The sequence below is a fragment of the Canis lupus genome, chromosome 2 (assembly GCF_011100685.1).
Source record: "Canis lupus familiaris isolate Mischka breed German Shepherd chromosome 2, alternate assembly UU_Cfam_GSD_1.0, whole genome shotgun sequence".
Classification (NCBI taxonomy): domain Eukaryota; kingdom Metazoa; phylum Chordata; class Mammalia; order Carnivora; family Canidae; genus Canis; species Canis lupus.
In genome coordinates, this window is record NC_049223.1 from 27608698 (window position 1) to 27624714 (window position 16017).

The 16017-nt window shown below is 43.1% G+C and overlaps 1 non-coding gene across 1 annotated transcript; it reads right to left on the reverse strand.

The window, feature by feature from the left end:
- Positions 1–2851: 2851 nt before the first annotated feature.
- LOC100855427 lies at positions 2852–10988 on the reverse strand. Its single transcript, XR_005355356.1, has 3 exons — positions 10668–10988; positions 10337–10506; positions 2852–6699 (listed from the first exon to the last, which is right to left on the reverse strand). It is a non-coding gene; the product is annotated as an uncharacterized LOC100855427 (transcript).
- Between the last annotated feature and the right edge of the window lie 5029 nt (positions 10989–16017).

Sequence of the window (16017 nt, forward strand, 5' to 3'; positions counted from 1 at the left end):
CCCATGCCATGACATTGATTTTATACCTGTGAGTTTGGGCTCCCTTCACCCATTTCTCCCACCCCCTACCTCCCCCGGAAACCAGCATTCTGTCCTATGTATTTATGAGCTTGGTGGGTTTTATTCTGGGTTTTAATTTTTTATTTTATTTTATTTTTTAAGATTCCACATATAAGTGTGATCGTATGGTTTTATCTTTCTCTGACTTATTTCATTTGTCATCATGGCCTCAAGGTGCATCCATGCAGTAGCAAGTTTTCATTCTTTTTTACGGCTGATATACGTACATACATACTAACTCTCCTTTAGCTGTTCATCCATCTATGGACACATGTTTTTTCCCATATTTTGGCCACTGTAAGTAATGCTGTGGTGAATATGGGGGTGCATATATCTTTTTGAATTACTGTTTTTGTTTTCTTTAGAGAAATACCCAGAAGCGAAATTGCTGGATCACACAAAAATAGAACTACTAGAAATAGTTCTACTTTTGATGTTTTGAGGAACCTCCACACTGTTTTCCACAATGGCTGCACCAGTCTGTGTTCCCACCAACACTCTACACGGGTTCTAACTCCTCTATATCCTCGCCGACATTTTTTGCTTCCTATCTTTTTGATAATTGACATTCCAACAGGAGTGAGGTGATGTCTCATTATGGTTTTGATTTGCACTTCCCTGATGATTAGTGATGACAGGCATTTGTATATCTGTTGGCCATTGCATGCCTTTTGTTAGAGAAATATCTATTTAAGTCTTTAGCCTAGTTTTATTTTTTATTTTTTATTTTTCTAATTGTTTTATTGTTCAAATAATATATCCATGGGGTCCTGTTATTATCCCCACAGAATGACAAACATGAAGACTGTCAATGCATGAACTATCATGTCGATTTCTCTGATATGTACCTCAAGTTGTCTAGCTAGGCAAACAACAAACTTTAGAGACAATCAAGATTGTTTCTTTGGACTCCTCTTTCTTTTAAGAGTCCTCCTTAACATTTCTTGCAGAGCTGTTTTGGTGGTCACATATTCTTTCAGTTTCTGCCTATCTTGGAAGCTCCTGATCTTCTTCTGAATGAGAGCCTTGCTGGATAAAGTATTCTCGGCTGCATGTTCTTCTCATTTAGGACCCTGAATATATCCTGCCAGCCCTTTCCTAGTTTTAATTGGGATATTCGTGGGGGAGGTGTTGTATTGAGTTGTAGGAGTTCTTTATACATTTTGGACATTAACATCTTACCTGGTTTACAAACATTTTTTCCCCATAGGTAGGTTGTCTTTTCACTTTATTGATTGTTTCCTTTGGAGTAAAGATTTTTAGTTTTATGTAGCCCACTTCTCTAGACAACCACTGCCAACAGAAGGTCTGGAATGTTGCTTTGGATGAGTAAAGGCCCAGTCTCGGAAGCACTACCCCACTGGCCACCCAGAGCTCTGTGGTTCCAGGGAGGAACAAGCAGTCACAACTAAACGCAGGCCAGCGAGGCCTGGAGAGAGAAGATGGCAGTCTAGGCACTGATCTAGGCCTCTCTACCCTACCACTTGCTTCTTCACATCAGGGTCTGAACCCCCGTGGACTCCTACCGACTTTCCCCACACACCGTGAGGTTCAGAGTGTTAGCTGTGAGACTCTGATTTCCAAACTGCATTGCTTTCATGAATGTGATTATTAGGATTCCTGCAGCAGCACCTTGCAGACAGTTGGCAGACAGAGAGCTGGCTTCACGGTCTCACCCTTGCTGGTATATCCGGCAGGTCCACGGGGACCCATGGCAGCCCAGTTTCCATCCCTGAGGCTCTCTCCAACTGGAGAGGCAAGAGGAAGTAGTGTGTCCACCACAGACTCTGACTGCACATTTAGTGAGCATCTGGGGTGCAAGACGTCTGCCTGCTGCTCTGGAGCATCACAACAGGCAAAGAGAAGATGTGACTTGTGCCACCAGAGAATTTGGTGTCTAGTGAAACCTTCACAAACAATGCAGTGAGAAGTGAATGAGCATCTTCTTGCTCCAGCTAGAAGCCCCATGCTAGATGCAGGGAAGAGAAGCATCCTTCCTTCCTATAGCAAACCAAGGATAAACATAAGTAGGGTCAAGGGATAACTTCTCAGTCAAAGGAAATATCGGTGCAAGCCAAAGAGAAATGTTAGTCTTGGTCCAACATGAGCACAACTGTTGTCACACTTCGGAAATAGATTACTTTTTTGAATAAACAGCTCAGAATCATCATGCTCTTACCAACAGGGCTGTGCGATGAGTACCCGTGTGGATGGTCCCAGGATGAGAGGCAACAGGAAGTCCTCATGGGATCAAACCAACTCTGCACCTGCCCACAGGCCGCTGGCCCGGCTGCTCTCTTGGCTTTCTGCTTTGCCATCTACTGCCAGTGGGGCTGGTTGCCAGGGACAAGGGGTGCAGGAAATTTGGTGCTTTGATATTTTTCAGGATAAGTGAAATGCTTACTGGAGAGAGAAGCACATGCCCTGGAGAATTAATTTCTTTCTTTCATCCTTCCTTCCTTTCCTTTCTTCTTTCTATTCTTTTCTTTTTTCCTTTTTCCTTTTCTTCCTTTCCTTTTATAACTCTCCTTTGCTATATCAACTTCCCACTCTATTTTTCCAAGCATTTAATAAAGTCTTTTGAGAAACAGGCAGGTCAGAGACTTAAGGAAACATATGCCAATACCACTTAGCACATTTCTCTACCAGACATCCACTTCCAATCCAACCATCTGCTGCTCTGTCAGCCCGAGTATTTATAGCCTCTCACTTTCTCCTCAACAGGCCCCGCTTTCATGCCACGGAATCCAGCTTTGTCTTCCCTCCTGTCTGAAGAAGCAACAGGGGAGAGTTAATTTCTAATCACTGTACCTTTTCCTTCCATTTCAGATGTGATGACAAAGTTCATCTAGAAAAAGATTTAAGTTGTATCTGATCAATAATTTGCTACACATTCATTCTCTATAGAACAAAAATCGCTTCCTGACTTTTCTCATTTGGAGACCCTTTCAGATGGACTTAATGATCAGAATTCAGTAGAACAGTGTATATTAAGCCATTGGCATTCACTCCCATTTTTTAAAAGCTGGCTTTTGTCCACAACTTGGGAAGTAATATTATTGACCTAGAAAATCACAGGACTGACAACGAGAGATGTGAACGCTGGCTCTCAAGCGTAATCAGATCTATTCATCCTGGTCTAGCCGGAAGGCTTTCATCTGCAAGGAGGAAATCATCCCTCTCAATTTAGAACTGATCCAGAGACCGTGAGTCTGTGGTCTTTTACTGTCAAACTTCTGGGAGCATCCATTTCTCCATTCACATCACAAAACAGCTGGTTGATTCAAGACCTTGACAAGGAGTCAGCTTCTGAATCCTTTCCTTTGCTGGAATCTGGAAAGGCCCAAGTTTTAGCCTTTTGCCATCTGATCTGCATCATTTGATCAAAGTAGCCCTACGTTGCCCAGACCATGCCACCCCCACTGCCCCTAATCTTGAAACAAACCAGACTGGTAGCTCCCACCATTTAGGAATGTGTTTGAAACAGCCCAAATCTAGGCCGAACTCCTAACAACTTCACAGACCACTTGTCCAGTGTTTGGGGTTTAAAAACATGAGGTCTCCCCAGGGACACAAATTGGAGCTCTCTGCTTACATGTCAGGGTCCTAGAGGCACCTACAGCTGGGAGTGCAAGTAAGGTTACCCAGACAGGTCCAACAACACCCTGTTGTTACAGCTACCGGGTAAGGGCATGAGGGATGCACATGGGGAGGAGGGTCCACAGGGTTATCTTTCTTGGGAAATGTCCTCAGCCCCATCCAACCATGCAGGAGACAGGTGTGCAGGAGGGGGACCCTGGCAGGCCCCAGAGCACAGACATACGCTGTGGACAGTGGGGTCCAGGGGATGTGTGGGGAACTGCCCGGTGTTCAAGGGTGCCCATGCCTATGCTAGACAGTGGACACAGATTTCTAAAAGGGATTTTGGACATTCTCCTCTAACTGTGTCACTCGCTCAAGAGAGAAACAGATGTCTCAGGGGAAGAGACGAGATCATGGAGTTGGCAGTGGGAATGTCTGCCATAGAGGGCTGCAGAAGTGAATCCCCAAATGTTGGGGAGACCTGGGACCCCACGTGGAGAGCATCCACCTCATAAGGGCAAATTGATCCAGGGTGTCTGCGAAGCCATTTCCTGGCAACATACTGCACTGCAAATGTTCAAATTGTCCCTTCCCCCATCCTGGTCATCCTACTCTGGGAATATGCACTAAGCAAAAATAGATTTAGTTATTTATGACTCTTTTTTTTCTTAAAGGAAATAATCTAAATGACCAACTAACTACAGGGAGGATAGTTCAATAAATTATGGCAAGTTGTGACATTTTGAAAGATATAACAATATTTTTATATAATTTTTAGTGATATGGGGAAATAAAACCTAATGTGAAGAAAATAGCATCCTTCTGGCAAACTGTGATGCCAATTATGGACTTTAAAAGGAAGGTTGGAAGGAAATGTAACACAAACTTTCCCATATTCTGTAACCTGTGGTTTGTAGCAATTATAAGGGATTCTTTTTCCTGTTAGATTCTCAATTTTTAAATAATATTTATAGATTTTTTTTAGAATTTCTATAAATTACATTGATAAATGAAAAGCAGGATGTTTAAGACTGCTCTGATCATAGCATCACTATCAACTTCATCAAAACTTATAATTTATAAAAATGACTTTCCATTACTAAGGAACATTTTTTTAAAGATTTTTATTTATTTATTCATGAGAGACAGAGAGAGAGGCAGAGACACAAGCAGAGGGAGAAGCAGGCTTCCTGCAGGGAGCCCAATGTGGGACTCGATCCCAGGACCCCAGGATCGTGACCTAAACTGAAGGCAGATGCTCAACCACTGAGCCACCCAGGTGCCTCTGCTCAGGAACATTCTTTATCAAATTAATGCACGAGGGCTGAGGTGTAGACCAGATAAGGTGTGTAGAAGCACATGCTGTCTCCATACAGCATCTGGGGCAACTCTGGGGCAACTCAAACCATCCCCTATCTCGTGACACTGGATCTGAACCAGTGAACAACCAAGGTAGCTTTATGCATAGTCCAGAGGAAAGATGCCTCGGGACCCTGTTAGTCATTTACACTATTTAAATTATACTGTGACTGTAGTGTGAATGGCATAACCTCTTCCTCCTGTATTTAAAACCAAAATCAATTTATAAGTTAACTTTCCAGAAGACTGTAAAATGAACCAGAAATCTAGTGAATCACTGGTGACCCTCAGCATTTTCTTAATCTTCTCAAGTTCAGCTGCTGTCTTGCTCAAATGATTGGAATAATAGTGCTGGCTTTTTTTTCTTTTCTCTTTTCTTTTCTTTTCTTTTCTTTTTTTTCTTTTCTTTTCTCTTTTCTTTTCTTTTCTTTTCCTTCTTTTCTTTTCTCTTCTTTTCTTTTTTTCTTTTCTCTCTGCTAGTATTAAATGATATAATGAATGCAGCCTTGCTCAGTGCCGGGCATAGTCCATGCTCCTCACTATTCTGGAGCCCAGCAAACACATGGGAGAAAAGGCTGTGTCAGAAATGACCTCTTCTCTGTTGAGTCAATCATGGCGCTGAGATGCTCAGCAAGATAAAGTCCTTTCATCACTCCTATCGTTGTTCTGTTTTAAACCAAAATGAAGTTCTGTGTCCTGAGGGAAACTCAAGCCATCTTCCTCCTCTGACCCGGTGTTTATGGGTCCTGCTATTGGAATCAATAGTTTAGCATCTTTGCTCTGTACAGAGGTCCCCATGGAGATCATGTATTGTTATTCATCCAGCAATGGTCGAAAAGGGAATTGGGGGAACAGAGAGGGAAAGTGAACAACTTTACATGCAAGGTATTATTTTGCATGATTACATCGATGATGTGAATTCAGGAGAATACCATTGCCCTGCGGAGGCCCCAGAGTCCAGACCAGCAGCCTGTCCTTTCCTTGGGTCCCAAGCATGTGCCTCCAGCCAAGGTTACTCAAGTCCTGCTCATTGCCACGACCTGCACTGAAGCACCTGCTTTGCACCAAGTCCTTTGCTCAGTTTTGCAGAAGATAAAACCACAAGCTCAAGTGTCAGAAGGGTTTTTCCGGCATTTTTTAAAAGGCTGCAAACCCATGTAATCACAACAAAGACAGATAAGGAGACCATGGGGAAAGAAGAAAAGAGGATGTGTGCCAGGACAAAGGAAGGGGAAAACTGGAAAAAGGCAGAAAATAGAAATCGCGCGCTGTATTTTAGACTTCGGCTTTTAAGGTGTTCTTTGAACTAATTCCTCCATTTGGTATCTACCCAAATTTGTGAATTAAGCTGAACAGGAGTTACTAACGTTCCCTTCGCTAGGGTGCAGAGGGATTAAAAATTCTGATCAAGCTCACCACGCATACTTACATACACTCGAAATGCTGTCAAAACTTGAACTTGGGGTTGTGGATAACTTTGGACATCCTCTCATCCTCAGTGTAGACACTACTTAGTCCAGATCTTGCATATTTGTTGTTTCCTTCTTCTGGACATGAGGCCTGCGGCCACAACCCCATTACATGAAATCCTTGGTCAAGCCAGGGCACATTCGAGCACAGCCCCCTCTTGGCACTTTACTGGAGTGGGAGGTCCTGGGACTGCGCTGTAGGTCCTTGCATCATTCAATCCAGGAAACCCTGAAACACACCAGGTGACCATGATCAACCCAAGTTCTACTCAGTGAATGTAGATGATGGCAAAGTGAAGAAAGGAAAGTCCAGACTTCTGAATGAAACACTTCACTTATAAAGCTGCTAAGAATTAAGGTCTTCCAGAAGCCATCTGCACAATCCCTTACTCAGCCAGGAAATGGTCCCCCTCTAAATGCATGGAATCATGTTGGAGTATTGTGTTGGGCCTTGCATCGATTCATAAATATCTAAAACTTGAAGAAAAAAAACAAAACAAAACAAAACTCACAACTCTGACTTAAAGCCAGGCATCTCAGCTTCCAATCTGCTTCACTAGAGCAATAAGCCAACTTGAAGGGAAAGAGAAGAGTTTCTGAACATCTTGGGGGCTGAGCAGGAGGTTTGGCCATCTCTGGCTGAAAGGACATGAAGGTCAATGCTACTCTAGAGATTTCATGCTCAGCTTATCAAAATCTTCAGACCTAAGGGTAGCACTTGCTCATTTATATACCAAAGCTTCCCAGGGCCACATCTGCTTCCTATCAACCACTTGAGATATTCCCAAAGATTTGCTTTCAAGTCAAGATCAGCAATTGCGTTGTGGGTGCGTTCATTTATTTGCTCAACAAATATTTACGGGGTTCCTAATACACGCCCAGCATGGTTCTAGGTGCTGAGTGTATAATAAGGAAGCAGGACAGGTGATAGCAGCTGGAGTGTGGCGTCCTGCAGGCAAGCTCTTCAGAGAAGGCTGGTGTGGGGAGGCAGGCATCCTGCTAAGCCAATTTCCCTCACTCTTTGCTCTGGCAGCCCCCACCGGGCACCGTGGCGGCAGTTCCCACCTCACTCTGGAGCATTCTGTGGCCCAGCAGCCCAACACCTCAACGTTCGTGTCTTCCCCTCAAATTCATATGTTGAATCCTAAACCCCAATGTGATGGTATCGGGAGGCAGGGGCTTTAGGAGGAGATTAGGTCATGAGGGTGAGACCCTTATAAAGGAGGCTCCAGAGAGCCTTGTGCCCCTTCTTCCACATGAGGACACAGTGAGAAGATGGCAATTGTGAGCCAGAGAGCAGCTCTCACCAGACACCACGCCTGCAGGTGCTCTGATCTTAGACTTTCAGCCTCCAAAACTATGAGAAATAAATGTTTGTTGTTTGTAGGCCCCCCAGGTCTGTGGTACTTTTGTCATGTCATCCCCAGTAGACTAAAACACTATGCTAGGTGTGAGCAACACAAAAGATTGTAAAATATAAACCTCCCCTCGGGGCCTTGCAATCCAGCTCGGGTTCTAGGGGAAGGGTCTGTGATGAAAAACCAAGCAAAAAAAAAAAAAAAAAAAAAGAAAGAAAAAAAAAAGAAAAACCAAGCAAATATTGAAAGAACTTTTTCAATGAAGCTACTTAAGATATGGAAAGCACAAGATCTCCTTGTTAGAGCAGACGTGTGGCAATGTATATGGGAAGATGGGGAGGATGTCTTTGGAGGAAATCGTGCATGGAGAAGCAGTTACCCAAACAGAGGGGGAGCAAGTCTGGACCACATGCTGGTGGGGAGCAAAGGCCACTCATAGGCAGCTTCGGGAAGGAAAAGACTGGATACTTTGTCACTGGACAAAGAGCTGTGTCATGAGCAAGTGTGAGACCATCTTCTTGGGACTTCTAGAGCTCCTAGGGGAGGATTGAGAGGCAGGGCCTTCCTGTTTTTGGGATCCTACAATTTAGCCACCACTGGTGCATCGAAAGCAGGGTGACTTCTTTCGCTTCTTGGGAAATCTGAGAGTGAACCAGAAAGGGTGTGTGTAAAACAGAAATGCATGTTTTAATCAAGAAAACCCTAAAACAAAGTTATCTTCCTCACTGAATGATATGAAAACCATCACCATATTTGATGTGAGTAACTGTAAAATGGTAAGCCATTCACATTCACCTGGGGTCATTTGGATGGCAAAGGAGAGTGGATTTCTAGGTTAGTTAAAATTAGGGTTAGACACACATAACAGAAAACCACAGATAATAGTTGTTTCAGCAATGCAGAAATTTGCTTCTGGGTCACCTAACTCTGAAGATGGGAAGTACAGAGCTGCTACAGTGGTATTTAGGGACCCATGCTTGGATCTTGCACTCCAACAGTTTCAGTGCATGCATGGCTCTCATTTCCAAGGGCACCTTATGGTCCAAAATAGCTACTGGAGCTTCAGCCATCACAACCTTAAGGAAGGAAGCAGGAAGAAGCATGGCAGCGATGCCAAAAAGCCTCTTCCCAGTAGTCTGTGCTCTTTGAGAATACTTTGTAGAATAATACCTACATGCAGATATTTTTTACAGTATGATACATAAATTCAGTTAATGCATAAAACATACAAAATATGTGTCCATCAACTTTATATTATTGGTGAGCTATTAGCAGTTTAGCTTTGGAGGGAGTCAAAAATTGTATATGTATTTCCAACTGCACCGAGTGGGGGTGTTGGTGCCACTAATTCCCATTTGGTTCAAGAGTCAACTGTACTTAATATATTTCCTGGTTCCGTGCGTGCTTGTGCCAGGGGCTGACTCATCAGCAGAATACCACGCAGAGACATTTCTGAACAGAACGGACCCTTGCTCTCCAATCTGTTTGTGCCTGGTCCCCAGCGAGGAGCTTGGGTGAGGTGGACACAACGCCTCTCGCAGGGCACTTCGTGGCTTTTGCTCTCTCCGGGATTGGGTCAGGTTGTTGGAAGCAGAAATCTAATTCCAGGTGGATTCCTATCAGGACAAATTCCCCTCCTGCCTTCAATCATTCAAGCTGTAGACAAAAGATGGTTGCTGAGACTTTCCTAAAATGCCATCTTTTTGCGAAAGAATAAACTATGTTGGCCACCCATTCAAAATTTTGAATCCTCCGTGGGAATAATTAGTAGTGATTACTTGGTTATTCCAAGCAACAGTTGTGCAGACTGGAATTAGGAAAAAGAACGTTAAAGAAAGACTAAAGACAGAGCCAAAGAACAGAAAAGCAAGCATAGGACACCGTGGGGCCATCCATGTGGATGCCGCTCAGGGGTTCTGCTAAGACGTATGTTAAATGCAGCCTCTTCTGAATGGAAAACATGCACCTGCAAAGCTGTTTAACTATGTCATGGAGAGCACGCACTGCGGAAACTAATCACACCTCAAATGATTGATCCACTGATCATCATGAGGTGACTTTATTATTTTTAAAAAGATTTAATTAATTTATTTGACACAGAGAGACAGAGACAGAGAGAGAGAGAGAGAGAGAGAGAGAGCACAAGCAGGGGGAGAGAGAGAGGGAAAAGCAGACTCTCCGCTGAGCAGGGAGCCCAACGTGGGGCTTGATCCCAGGACCCCGAGATCACAACCTGCGCGGAAGGTGGACACCTAACCTACTGAGCCACGAGGCGCCCTGGTGAGGTGACTTTAAATCATGATGGCAAAGGCCACCTCTCGGGTCTTTTCCAGCTCCCTTCTGAAATTCTGCAGTGACGAGGTCACATCTCTGCCTGAAGCTCCCCTTGTCCCGTGTCCCGGGTGGGTGGCATCGTAATAATGCCTTTTGGGTAGTTTACACACTCGATGTGAATTATTGTTTGGAACTGTGATTAAATAAAGCCGTAACCTTCAATTAGAGTCTTACCATTGATAATATAGATGACTTTGCAAAGGACAGATGATTGGTCCATCTTCCTCAAAGTGAGGGTTCTCCTTCTAACTGTTGCTTGGGTGGTTTGCAGCCTTGTTGCTGCAGAAATGGTGAAGGAATAATGACCAACTCTACCTCGTTTTCTCTGATTTTGGTCTTGGTTCCTGTGTGGATTGATTTCAAAGGAAGTCTGTGAAGATTAATCTCTACTGAGCTGCAGTTAGGAAACAAGATTATGGCAGTGGCAGCCAAAGGAACAGCTGATTTGGGGTGGGGTGGGGGAGAAAGAGAGAGAGAGAGAGAAAGTGTCAAAGTTGCTACATACTATACGTTTTTAAATGGAAAATCCTCACGTTTGAGCGCTTTCTAGGTTTTCTGTGGTATCTCGAAACTTCGCTTGGGAAGAAGCCATCTGATTTCCTCTCCTGTGGTCCTCTCAAGTTTCAAAATACTTCAACGGAAGGTATTTTTCAGCGTTTCCATCAGTGAAGGGCATGCAGTTCTGAAAATCTTTTGCTGTGAGGACAGAAGCACGGGCGGTCTGCCAGTAGATTTATGTGCCGTTTGCCTTTTTAACTCAGAGACCTGGAAAGTCTGACGGTGTCGGCAGCTCATTGGCTTGTAAAGGGATCAGCCCCTCTGCCTGTTTGAAATGCTTCTCTCTGGCGGGTGAAGCTGGCAGTTTCCTGCTTCCCCGGTTAGTAAGAATTAAGACATATCTGTTGTGTTTAAATCAACTCAAGAAACAAAACACAGTCATGGAATAGGATGTCTGGAAAGGACGTCTTGCTTCTCTTGCAACGTGATGCAGGGGAATAAGCAGCGGCTTGGGAGTTGGAGTTCAATACTCTACGCATGTGGTGGCTTTGGGGAAATTGCATCACCTCTATGAATGTCAGTTCCAGTCCTCGTAAATTAATAATGCAAATATCGATCTTGTAGGTTTGTTGTGAAGTGTACAGAGATAGGGGCCAAGGTACACAAATAGAAGGCATTTTAAGTTGTCCCTTCACTGCTAGATAACTCGAGTTGTTTGGGAGGTCATTGGCTATTATTACAGATAATAGTAGACTGAACCGTCTTGTGGCAGAGAGATTATTCAATCCAAAGGTGCCAGGGTCACTTGAGGTCCTGTGTGCTCTGTGCCCCTGGGAGCTTCTCCTTCTGCAAGAACCAGCAGCGTATCTTCCTCTGTTTACTTACGGTGTGCAGGGGATGTGGGAGAGGAAATGGTGAACATGATAGAGGACAAACCCAGTTGCATTAAAGGCATAAGTTCAGAGTCATTATGGAACAAGTAACCATCTTATCAGGCTTTGCTTCAGTAGCTGGGGTCAGTTATATGAAGTCCTTTGCTCTTGATGCCTTCCACTATGTAACCAGGACGCTACTTTGACAGCAGCATCACCTCATCCACCTGTTGTTTCATAATAGTCTATGATTTTTCTAAATCTTTTTTTAAAGTAATCTCTACACTCAGCATGGGGCTCAAACTCACAATTATGAGATCAAGAGTTGCATGCTCTATCGACTGAGCTGGCCTGGAGCTCCAGTAATTTTTTTTTTTTTTTTTATTGCCTTCAGAGTCCTGTTGTGTGTGTTCTTTGTCAACGTTTCCTCTTTTTTCTCTGTGTGTTTTCCCATACTTACTATGTCCATATGTGTCTATTTTTCTGCGTCCTTCTTTTGTTTGATCACTGATCCAAAATATAAAATTAAAACCCTTTTAAAAATTATTTTAAATTGGTACAGTCACTATGGGAAACAATATGGGTGATCCTCAAACACGTACAAGTAGACTTACCATATGATTCCAGCAATTTCCACTTCTAGGACCATATTAAACAGAAACAATAACACAAACTCAAGAGACATCTGGCCCCCCCTCCCCTCGCTTCATGTTCACAGTAGCCTTATTTACAACAACCAAGACCTGGAAACAACCCAAGTGTCCATCAATGGATGAAGGAACAAAGAAATTGTGGTAAATATATATACAATGGAATACTATGCAGCCACAGAACATGAGGAAATCCTCACATTTGCAACAGCTTGGATGGACCTTGGAGAAGGCAGGTGCTAAGTAAAATAAATCAGAGAAAGACAAATATGGCATGATCTCACTTGTATATGGAATCTAAAATAAAACAGAGCAAAACTCAGAAAAAGCGATTGGCCCTGTGGTTACCAGAAGTGACTGGTGGGAGAGGGGAGGAGAAATTGGAAGAAGGTGATCGAAAGGTACACACTTCCAGTAATAAGTCCCTGTGATGGAATGCACAACATGGTGACTATAGCCCACATTGTTGTGTGATATACAGGGACCTTAAGGGAGTAAATCCTATGAATTCTCACCAGGAGGAAAAATGTTTTTTTTCTTTTCTTTTCTTTTTGTTGTATCCATACAAGAAGATGGATGTGAGCTGAACCTATTGTAGTTCATAACATATGGAAATCAAACCATCCTGCTGAGTGCCTTTGACTTTTGCAGTGATGTATGTCAATCATTTCTCAATGAAACTGGAAAACAATATTTTTTCCAGTTAAAGGTGGCAGGAGGACCTCATGCAGTTGTCTCCATGTTCTCCTAAAACTTCCCGAAGCAATCCAAAAGGGGGTATCTGCTAACAAGCAGTAAATCCACACAGAAAAGGAGACCAAGAGGAGAGGAAGTAATGGAGGAAATTTGCAAGCTGGAAATAGAAGGTATCTCTTTGGTAGAAAGAGATGCAAGTTTTAGAAAGATGAATTCTAAGCTTGTAATAAGGGAAGCCAAGAAGCACAACCCAGAAGATTCAGGAATTGGCAGCACTGATATCTCTAGAATAATACTGAAATGGGTTGAAAACAAGAGGATTAGGTGAGAGTCTATATAAGAAGCAGTTGAGTTTTTGATCCCCACTTGCTCCTTCCCCATCTGGTAGAAGTCTACAAAGTCCACACCCAACAAGCCCATCTACACAAAGAGCTCCCTGTCGGCCCCTAATGCTCCAGCAGAGGCAGATAGCAAAGGATCACCAGATATCTGAGGAGAGCCTTCCTCTTAAAAAAAGAGAGAGTCCGCAATAGATTGAATTGTTCACTGTCCCTGCGCCCCACCCCTTAAGTTCATGTGTTGAAACCTGACTCTCCATATGATGGTATTTGGAGGGTGGGTCTTTGGGGGAGGTGATCATGTCATGATAGTGGAGCCCACATTGATGAATTAGTGTCCTTACAAAAGAGACCCCAGAGAGCTCCCACCCCATCCTCCATGTGAGGATACAGTGAGAAGAGGGCTATGAACCAGGAAGTGGGTTCTCTCCAGGCACCAAATCCATTAGTGCTTTCATCTTGGACTTCTAGCCTCCAGAACTCTGAGAAATAAATTTGTGTTGTTTGTGAGCCACTCAGTCTGTGGCATTTTTGTTACAGCAACCTAAATGGGCTAAGATGGACCAAATTACACAGAAAACAGAAACTTGATCCTATGTAGGGAGAACAAAACTTTAAGAAATATTTAATAATATATGGAGAGAAATAATACATCAAATGGTTGGAAGCAACCCTTGGAAATTATGAAGGCAAGAAGCAACTCGGTAGAAGCATTGGAAGTTAAAATTGAATGGATATACAACACAAAAGAATATAGGGACAAAAAGATAAGATAACTGTAACATGGGGCTGGGGTATCCAAACATAGAAATGGAAGGAAGGAAGGAAGGAAGGAAGGAAGGAAGGAAGGAAGGAAGGAAGGAAGGAAGGAAGGAAATGCTCATACGTGATTCAAAGAGTTTTCCAGAACAGATGAACACGAGTTGCAGATTGAAAGGGATTGTTGAGTTATTAGCACTATGAGTGAAAACGGACCTACACTAGGGCACATGGTTGTGATGTTTCAGAACCTTGGGATGATAGAAAGAAGAGTCTATGAGAATCCTGCACAGAAGAAAATGGTTTCCTATAGAGACATCAGGATGACACAGACTTCTTAAAACAACAAAAGAGAGCCTGAGATTAAAGTGAAGGAATAGCTTCAAATTTCAGAAAGGGAATGAACTTCAATCTAGACACCTACACCCAGGTAAGCAGTCATCCTCACGGGGGCGGGGGGCAGATCAAAAAAGTGGTTCGGTCAAGCAGACCTGCCACATATCCTTTCTAAAGGAGTTACGTGAGCCATGCCTTGAAGAGGCAGGTACAAGGAAAGGTGAAGGGTAGCACTCAAGAAGGAGGATGGAGGACCCCATGGGGCCGTCATATCCTGGACCTGGACATTGTGGGACCTCGCTGGAGCGCACTAAACACACAGCCAAATAAATCCCAGCTCTTAGTAACTCCAGGGGAGACAAAGATGTATACAGGAAAGGAAAAAGAATTGTGGTTTGCTACTTGTCTCAGCGGTGAAGAAGAAATGGTGTTTCCATGATCACAATAAGGTAAACAAAGTTAAATAAAATTATGGGATAACCATATCGGGATGATGAAGCATGGAAATGTATGTGTGTGTGTGTGTGTGTGTGTGTGTGTGTGTGTGTGAGCCTGTATGCATGTGTGTGTGTGAGAGAGTCCTCGGATACTCAATGCTGTATTTCCAGAATGAGAAGCTAATAGGGCAAAACTGGAAAGATCAAGAAGCAGCAGTATAAGCACTTTTTGCTACAAATAGACAATATTTCCAAGAGAAACAGCTAAGAACTGTTGAAAGTAATTGTGTCTGTGGAGTGGGAGTTTCTTTCAATTATTTGCATGTGATGACTTTAATAGAGATGAAAATGAAAAAAATAAAAAGGAAAGGAAAAAAAAAAGTGGCCAAGGGAGAAATATCAGTTGCAATTCTTCCCAAATAAAACTTTCTTTAAAAACAAAATTGCGCTTTCCCTATGTAGATGATGCCAATTTTTCTTCCCTGTAAAAACAAAACAGGATAACAACAACAAAAAATCCTCCCAACAGAAAAAGATATTCTTGGTCTTAAAAATAGCACAACTCAGCCTAAGATTAAAATAACACAACTAATTAAAGGCATTAATGGCTTTGGTTTCTTCAAGGAGTTATAATTTACATATGATAAAATGCACCCATTGAAATTTCCTTTCGGTGTGCAACTTCCACCAGAATTGAGAGACAGATGAGGGGGCATTTCCATCACCCCTAGAAGCTCCTTGTGCCCCATCTCAATCCCCACCTGAACGCCCAGCACCCACAGCCCACTTCTTGCTGCTGGAGATGTGATTTTGTCCCCTCTGAAGTCCCCTGAGAATGAAGGGAAGACACACAGCCAGTACTCTTTTGTTTCGGGCTCCCTTCTAGCACATTTCAGTCTCAACCATGTTGTGTCCGCCTGCTTCCAGTTCCTTCTATTACAGAATAGTATTCTGTTGTGCGGAATACATGACAATTGGTTTATCCGAGATGAAAGTTTTTCATAGAACTTGGGACAGTTAAATTATTTTAGTCTTCTAGTCTCTTGGTTACAAGCTCTCTCTTCCCATCAGCGAACTCTCTCCATGGTCAATTATCAAAAAGGGAAGCAGGATCTAACGGTGAAGTGAGATTCTTCTGGGGAATCTGGCTCAGTTGCTTAGCAACACACGGAATAACTGTATTAGTTTAGGGGATTCTGAACAAAAAGGTAATCATCTTTTATTCCCAGATAGAGTGGAGACAATGTTATTCCAAGTAAAGAGGGGGAA